The sequence below is a fragment of the Triticum urartu genome, chromosome 4 (genome assembly GCF_003073215.2).
Source record: "Triticum urartu cultivar G1812 chromosome 4, Tu2.1, whole genome shotgun sequence".
Taxonomy (NCBI): Eukaryota; Viridiplantae; Streptophyta; class Magnoliopsida; order Poales; family Poaceae; genus Triticum; species Triticum urartu.
The window spans coordinates 597,192,627-597,200,451 of NC_053025.1; positions in this window are offsets into that span (position 1 = coordinate 597,192,627).

The window sequence follows — 7,825 nt, forward strand, 5'->3', positions numbered from 1 at the left end:
CTGGCCCTGGACGCCGGCCGGGACGGAGGAGGCCGCTGGGCGCGGGCGCGCGCGCGGCGTACAGGCAAAGTAGGAATGAGGCAGCGCGGGCGCGCGCGCGGCGTACAGGCAAAGTAGGAATGAGGCGGCGCAGCGCATGGGGACAGGGGACACGAGCGCGGTGCAGGAGAAGCAGAGCAGCTGAAGCAGGGGGTGCGACGCGGGCTGGGCGAGGAAGAAGCGGGACGGCGCGGCAAGCGCGAGCGAGCAATGGCTCGCGACGGGTGCGGGCGTGCGTGGGTACGAGGGGAACCGGGGCGTCGCTAGGCGGCGGTGCGGGAGTGCGGTGAGTGGGCGTGGAGAGGGGCCAGAGGGGAGAGAGAAGGCGGCGGCTCATGGTGGGGAGTTGGGATCGGGGCAGCGGGGGGCGCGAGGAGGGCGACGGAGACGACGACGTCGGAGAGGAAGCAGGCCGGCGAGGAGGAGCTCCGGCGATGGATGGCGTAGGGCGGCAGTTCGGTGATGGAGAGGACGAAGACGATGGCGTCAGGCGAGGTGGTCCCGGGTGATGGCGAGCGCTGGGCGTCGGGGCGCGGTCGCGGGCGCGTCGGGTGCGGGACGGCGCGGGCGCGCGGTGATGGTGGGGGTCCGGGGACGGGGTGTGGGCAAGGCGTCGCGAGAGGGAGAGGAGGGGCGATGAGTCAATGGGGGCGGGGGCGTGGTCGCCCCGATCCCGATCTGGATCGGGCGAGTGGGGGGGGGGCGAGTGGGGAAGGGAGTGCGTGGCGGGGAGTTAGGGTTTGCGTTGCGAGGGGATAAGGGAGTGAGCGGATAAGGGGAGGGGGGTGGCCCGTTCGGCCTGTGGCCGAATGGGCCAGCCTGCTGGGCCGAAGCCCAGTGGGGGCCTTTCTCTCTTTTTCCTTTTTTTGTTTGTTTTCTGTTTTTGTAGTTTCTTTTCTTTTTATTTATTTTCTTTTCTGTTTTAAATCATTTAGGCATTTTATAAAAATGTGTTTGCTTTATTATAATTAACCTTGCATTTAACTGCACACTCCGAACATTTTAGTTTAATATTTTAAAAACTTTTGTTGTTTGTCAATTTTTTTGAATTGATTTTTGAATCGGTTTGAACTAACGGATGTTTAGCAACAGTAACCAAAGATGACTTGGCATCATTAGGAGAGTTTTACTGTAGCCTAATTATCCGAGCGTCACAAGAGTATTCTATCAAATTCCAATTCATGTATGGCTCTTTCAAAAAGGTGTGTACAACAAAGATGATTGTAGTAAACTAAAAAGCAAAGTCTCAAATCATACAAGACGCTCCAAGCAAAACACATATCACGTGGTGAATAAAAATATAGCTCCAAGTAAAGTTACCAATGGAAGTAGACGAAAAAGGGATTGCCTTCCGGGGCATCCCCAAGCTTTGACTTTTTGGTGTCCTTAGATTATCTTGGGGGTGCCATGGGCATCCCCAAGGTTAGGCTCTTACCACTCCTTGTTCCATAATCCATCAAAAGATTTCACCCAAAACTTGAAAACTTCACAACACAAAACTCAACAGAAATCTCGTGAGCTCCGTTAGCGAATGAAAACAAAAGACCACTTCAAGGTACTGTAATGAAATCATTCTTTATTTATATTGGTGTTAAACCTACTGTATTCCAACTTCTCTATGGTTTATAAACTATTTTACTAGCCATAGATTCATCAAAATAAGCAAACAACACACGAAAAAAAGAATCTGTCAAAAACAGAACAGTCTGTAGTAATCTGTAACTAACGCAAACTTCTGGAACTCCAAAACATCAGCCAAAATAGGACGACCTAGGCAATTTGTTTATTGATCAGCAGCAATTGGAATCACTATTTTATCACGTTCTGGTGATTTTTAACAATTGTTTTCGTGAACAAAAAGTTTCTGGAAATTACAGCAAGATCAAATAACTATCATCCAAGAAGATTCTATAGGTTTAAGTTGGCACAAACACTAATTAAAACATAAAAACACATCTAACCAGAAGCTATAACAAATATTTATTACTAAGCAACAAGGAAAAATATTGGGTTGTCTCCCAACAAGCGCTTTTCTTTAAAGCCTTTTTAGCTAGGCATTGAGATTTCAATGATGCTCACAAGAAAGACAAGAATTGAGGCACAAAGAGAGCATCATAAAACATGTGACAAACACACTTAAGTCTAACATACTTCCTATGCATGGGCATATTATAGGCAAAAAATTATCGTAGCAAGCAAAAACTAGCATATGCAAGGAAGCGGAAAGGAACAATAGCAATCTCAACATAACGAGAGGTAATTTAGTAACATGAAAATTTCTATAACCATATTTTCCTCTCTCATAATAATTACATGTAGGATCATAAGAAAATTCAACAATATAGCTATCACATAACATATTCTCAACACGATCCACATGCATGCGAAGTTGACACTCTTCCAAAATAGTGGGATTATCATTAACTAAAGTCATGATTTCTCCAAGCCCACTTTTATCAAAAATTTCATAAGATTGAATGTTATCCAAATATGTGGGATCTAAAGTTGACACTCTTCCAAATCCACTTTCAATATTATTGCAAACACTATTATAAATCTTATATTCATCATGGGGCTTAAATAAATTTTCAAGATCATAAGAAGAATCTCCCCAATCATGATCATTGCAACAATTAGTAGACATAGCAAAGCTAGCATCCCCAAGCTTAGGGTTTTGCATCTTATTAGCGCAATTGACATGAAAAGAATTTATAATAAAATCATTGCAATCATGCTTTTTATTCAATGATCTATCATGAGTCACTCCACGGATTTCAGGCAAAACCTTATAAAGATAATCTAGTGCATCCAAATCACTAGGAATTGGTTCATCATAATTGGATCTTTTAGAAAGATTGGCAAGCGGATGAGGATCCATAGATATTGCCTTCTCTGTTTAGGAATAAATACTCAACTATTTCAACCAAACGAGCAAACGAGCCAAGTAAGACATCAAGGAAAACGAAAAGAGAGGGCGAATAAAACAGCAAGGGTGAAGTGGGGGAGAGGAAAATGAGAGGCAAATGGAAAATAATGTAATGCGGGAGATAAGGGATTGTCATGGGTACTTGGTATGTTGACTTTTGCGTAGACTCCCCGGCAATGGCACTAGAAATCCTTCTTGCTACCTCTTGAGCACTGCGTTGGATTTCCCCGAAAAGGAAAGGATGATGCAGCAAAGTAGCGTAAGTATTTCCCTCAGTTTTTGAGAACCAACTTATCAATCCAGTAGGAGGCTACGCGCGAGTCCCTCGTAGCTACACAAAGCAAATAAATCCTCGCAACCAACATGAATAGGGGTTGTCAATCCCTTCACGGTCACTTACGAGAGTGAGATCTGATAGAGATGATAGATAATATTTTTGGTATTTTTGGTATAAAGATGCAAAGTAAAATAAACAGCAAAGTAAAAAGTAAAGCAATATTAAAGTGATGGAAGATTAATATGATGAGAATAGACCCGAGGGCCATAGGTTTCACTAGTGGCTTCTCTCAAGAGCATAAGTATTTTACAGTGGGTGAACGAATTACTCTTGAGTAATTGACAGAATTGAGCATAGTTATGAGAATATCTAGGTATGATCATGTATATAGGCATCACGTCCGAGACAAGTAGACCGACTCCTGCCTGCATCTACTACTATTACTCCACTCATCGACCGCTATCCAGCATGCATCTGGAGTATTAAGTTCAAGAAAACAGAGTAACGCCTTAAGCAAGATGACATGTGGAGGGATAAATTCATGCAATATGATAAATACCCCATCTTGTTATCCTCAATGGCAACAATACAATACGTGGTTTGCTTCCCCTACTGTCACTGGGAAAAGACACCGCAAGATTGAACCCAAAGCTAAGCACTTCTCCCATTGCAAGAAAAACCAATCTAGTAGGCCAAACCAAACCGATAATTCGAAGAGACTTGCAAAGATAACCAATCATACATAAAAAATTCAGAGAAGATTCAAATATTGTTCATAGAAAATCTTGACCATAAACCCACAATTCATCGGTCTCAACAAACACACCGCAAAAAGAAGATTACATCGAATAAATCTCCACGAGATAGGGGGAGAACATTGTATTGAGATCCAAAAAGATAGAAGAAGCCATCTAGCTACTAACTATGGACCCAAAGGTCTGAGGCAAACTACTCACACTTCATCGGAGGGGCTATGGTGATGATGTAGAAGCCCTCCGTGGTGGATTCCCCTTCCGGCGGAGCTTCGGAACAGGCCCCAAGATGGGATCTCGTGGACACAGAAAGTTGCGGCGGTGGAATTAGGTTTTTGGCGCTTTATCTGATCGTTTGGGGGTACGTACGTATATATAGGAGGAAGGAGTACGTCGGTGGAGCAACGGGGGGCCCACGAGGCAGGGGGCGCGCCCTAGGGGGGTGGGCGCGCCCCCACCCTTGTGGCCACCTCCCTTCTTTCTTGACATGGGGTCCAAGTCTCCTGGATCATATTCGGTGAGAAAATCACGTTCCCAAAGGTTTCATTCCGTTTGGACTCCGTTTGATATTCCATTTCTTCGAAACACTGAAATAGGCAAAAAACAGCAATTCTGGGCTGGGCCTCCGGTTAATTGGTTAGTCCGAAAAATAATATAAAAGTGGAAAATAAAGCCCAATATGGTCCAAAACAATAGATAATATAGCATGGAGCAATCAAAAATTATAAATACGTTGGAGACGTATCACATCTTCACAGCCCACCAGTCCGGCCCATGGCTAACAGACCGGACACCCGAGGACCCCTTAGTCCAGGACTCCCTCAGTAGCCCCTAAACCTGGCTTCAATGACGAGGAGTCCGGCGCGCAGATTTGTCTTCGGCATTGCAAGGCGGGTTCCCTTTTCCGAACTCCAAGATAGTCTCCGGACGCGATGATCATATCCGGACCTGTTACACACCACACACAACCGCAGAGAGAATATAGTCTTACGCGAGTCCAATCCGCTGATGACGTCATATCTGTCTGGTTCTATTTTCGAACCGTTTTTCATCTGCCGTTCCACTTTCCAAGACGCGGTTGTCATTGGCACATCTTGTCAAAGGAGAGATCGTGTCCCCTTATTGCGGGATTCTTATCAACACAGGCGTGGGTAACTCAACCGCGCCGTTTACACAATCCTTGGGAATAGGCGAGTTTTAGGGCGAGGGGGAGGCGTTTGACATTTGCGGCCTATATAAGGGGATAAGGATTCTTCCTCATTCACCTACGCCTTCTCCTTCCTCCGCCTATCCATTCCTGAGCTCTAGCGCACTAGCTCTAGCTTTCCCCGCCCGAGAAAACACTCCAACCATGTCCGGATCCGGAGTTGGAGGCAAGTGGATGGCCTCCTCCGTTAAGAAGAGAGATATCAAGGAACTCCGAGAGGCCAGATACTTGGCCAAGGAGATCGTTCACAGACTCCCGGCCAAGGGACAGATCATCCCTACCCTTGAGCCCCATGAGAGGATGGTGTTCCTCGTGCATTTCGTCCACGGGCTGGGATTCCCTCTCCACCTGTTCGTCCGCAGACTGATGTTATACTATGGGCTAGACTTCCATGATCTGTCCCCCAACTTTATCCTTAACATCTCGACATTTATAGTCGTGTGCGAGGCCTTTCTCCGCATCCCACCTCACTTTGGCCTGTGGCTGAAGACCTTCAATGTGAAGCCGAAGGTGGTGAGCGGTCAACAAGTAGAGTGCGGAGGTGCCATGGTGGGCAAGATGCCCAATGTAACCTGGCTCGAAGGCTACTTTGTGGAGACGGTGAAGGGGTGGTAGTCGGGGTGGTTTTACATCACCGAGCCGCGCGATACCAACTGGGCGGCGGCCCCTGAATTCCGATCCGGAGTTCTGATGCGGCTCACCTCCTTGCAAGAGAAGGGCCTAACCTGGGGTTCTTCGAACGAGCTGACTGGGCTCTAGACGTGCGTCCAGAACATGATAACTAAGAAGATCAAACTTGTCAACACGATCCAGGTTATGCTCATCCGCCGGATCCTTCCGTGCCAATGCCGGACCTGCTATTTGTGGGAGTTCGATCCGGCCAAGCACCAGACGCTGCTAGAGCTCTTCGGAACGACACACGAAGACATCTGGAAAGTGCTCTTTAAGGCTAGCGAGACCCCACCGCCTACGACCGAGGATCGTGGGCTTAGCTTAAAGTGCCAGGCTAATTCGGTAAGTTTTTTCATGTTTTCAAGGTATAGCCTTTGCTGGCACATTTTGAGGAAGGAGTCTAAGCCTTCCTCTCAATTTCTTTTTAGGCCTGGACCGACATAGCGGGATCGATTAATTGTCCAGCTCCGCTACCCGATGATGAAGAAACCCCACTCCTGACGAAGATGCTGTTTTCGGCGCCTTATGATGTGCCGGAGAAGAAGGCCAAGAAGACGGCCAAAGGGACCAGGAGTGGCCTTCGCCGAAAGGGTGCTTCGGACGTGTTGTCCGAAGACGAGACTGACTCCTCGGTCGCCTAAGACGACGGAGAGGAGGAGGAAGAAAGCGGTTCCCCCCTTGAGGGGGGAAGGAAGAAAAGGGGGGCTGCCACAAATCTGGAGGCAAAGGCGCCCAAGAGGGGGAAGGGCTCCCTTGCGAACAACTCCACGTGGGATGTCGATAGCAGTCCGGAGCGAATGCCCCGGACCAAGCCTCGGGCCGCCTCGTAAGTACCCCAAATCTTATACACATCAGATGCCCAGCCTTTCCGCTTTATAATATTAATATGTTTAAATTGTGCCATTGTAGTCCGGCCCGCGATAGCTCCCCGCGATCCTCAACAGAGGGTTCGCTAGACTCAAAGGAGATGGCTAACATGTCACCGCCGCCCACTCACTCTGTCTCGCCCAAGGGTGATAACGAGGTGGAGTCCCAAAGGACCGTCCCAGGCCGGGGGAAGGTTCCGGAGATCGTCAGGGTGGCGCCCAAGGATGACTCCTCGGCCACCGGACACGTGAGGGAAAAAACCCCATGGGGACTGGTGATGGGGGCCAAGTTCCATTCGGCCCTTAGCCGGATACCCTTCCGAGACCAACACGGCTCCGGAGTTCGGCGAACGGCCTTCCACGAAAGGAGGAGGTGTGCCTGTTCCGCCGGTGAACTCTGTCCAACCAGAGGCACCGGATCATCTGCTGGAAGCGCTACGAGGCGCCTCCATCATGGACGAACACCGTGCCCTTATGGGTACGGTGATCGAGAAGGTTCAGTCGGCCAAAAGCGGACTGACCAAGGCCTGTGCTAGCCTTTTAACAGGCTTTGAGGTAATAATTATAGAAAGAATATCACAATGTAGACAGTAGCCCCTGATGCTCTGTTCAGTGTTCATAAAGAAAGAGCCGAATAGAGGATCAAAACGATTTTCGTAGGAGTCTAACATAATATGTCCATGTGAATAAGCAGGCGTCGCTGCTGGCCGCTGCCGCTCATACTGCGGAGGTCTCCGGCCTGAAGCAGAGCCTGGAGCGGGCCAACGAAGAGCTCGGCCTTGTAAAGAAGCAGCTGGAGGATAGCCAAGGTATGCAGTAACCTGTGAGCATTTTTTAGGAAGAATGAATGTTTAGTGCAGACTAAAGCATCATGGAGTTTGTTAGGGGCCACGACCGAGGTGGCGGCCCTCAATAAGGCGCTGGCCGAGGCCGAGGACAAAGCGGCCAAGGAGCGCGTTGCACGCGATAAGCACGAGGACCGAGTTGACGAGGTCCAACAAGAGCTCCAGGACGCCGTCAAGAAGTACGAGTCATTAGAGCGTGATTCTAAGACGCAAGCGTCCGAACATGTGAAGGCCCGCCAGA